The sequence below is a fragment of the Triticum dicoccoides genome, chromosome 6A (genome assembly GCF_002162155.2).
Source record: "Triticum dicoccoides isolate Atlit2015 ecotype Zavitan chromosome 6A, WEW_v2.0, whole genome shotgun sequence".
In the NCBI taxonomy this organism is placed as follows: Eukaryota; Viridiplantae; Streptophyta; class Magnoliopsida; order Poales; family Poaceae; genus Triticum; species Triticum dicoccoides.
In genome coordinates, this window is record NC_041390.1 from 183422436 (window position 1) to 183423836 (window position 1401).

The following is a 1401-nucleotide window of genomic DNA, read 5'->3' on the forward strand; positions in this document are numbered from 1 at the left end:
TCAATACTCATCGGACTGCATACAAATGTCTATGGTTAGGAAACTTAACCATCTTTGATTAACGAGCTAGTTTAGTAGAGGCTTACTAGAGACACAATGTTTTGTCTATGTATCCACACATGTATCAAGTTTCCGGTTAATACAATTCTAGCATGAATAATAAACATTTATCATGATATAAGGAAATATAAAATGACAACTTTATTATTGACTCTAGGGCATATTTCCTTCAAGATATTAATGGTCGGTGGCATGGGCCGTCGCCTGCTCGAAGTTGGGCCTCGTGAGGCGATGCGCGGTGCTATCCGCCCGGCTCCTGAAGCCACTGCATGTTGACAGGTCACAAGGTATAGGGGGCGGCGCGCGCCAGCCGAACTACTCATGATTGTTCCGTGAGGAGATGAGGCACTAAGGACTTGATGAGGTGACATGCACGGGGTCAACCCGCAAGCCAGAGCTCGATCACTTAGGTTTAATAGCGCTGTAGGGACGGACCCAAGCACATGCGTCGTTCCAATAGCCCCCGCTCATGGACGGTCAAGGGGAGAGCTGTGTGTCATGGGAATGAGTCTGACAGTAAGAGTAGGGGGTACGTAGGAGGAGGCGGTGTCCTAGCTACGGCGAGGTTGTACACACAAGTTTATGAGTTCAGGCCCCTCTTGGAGGAGGAAACAGTTGTACGTCTCGGTGCTGTGGAGGCTTGTTGACTGGATATTTGTGAAAGTTATAGAGGGTGCGAACCCTTGTGCCAGAGGAGGGGGTGGCCTATATAGAGTGCGCTTGGCCCCTCTCATCCCTCGGCTACACAGGGTTCAAGGTGAGTTAAGACTAGGACGTTACTAGCACTACAAAAAAAGACACATCCGTGACATTTTGGGCCGAACGATTTTTTTTCTGTCATGCGTATGACACTTCTATGACGATAATTGTGACAAAACCCGGTATCATCATAGATGTGGTGGGCTCCTACTTCTATGACAAAAAATCATGAGAGAAAATGGGCTTTTCGTCCTGGGCGGGCCGGAGACGCAGCTGCATGACATTCTTTGGGCCGTCCATGACGGAAAAAAACCATGGTTGAAGCAAGGACGAGGAAAATATCAGGGAGTTCCCGGTTACGGTGGGTGGTCGGGGCCGAGCGATGCACGGAGGTTTGCACATTTCTCTCATACACGTACGCGCATGTGTGTGAGGTGTTGTGCTCTAACTGAACCCGAGCGAGGCGTTGGGCTCTAACTGAACCCGAGCGAGGCGTTGGGCTCTAATTGAACCCGAGCAATTGCACTAGCTACGTTACTGAACCCGAGCGATCGATCCCTTGCTGTTAACTGAACCCGAGTGATTCCTTCGCTACTACTTCTAACTGAAGCCGATCGAACCCTGCTGCCTCCTTCCCTTGAT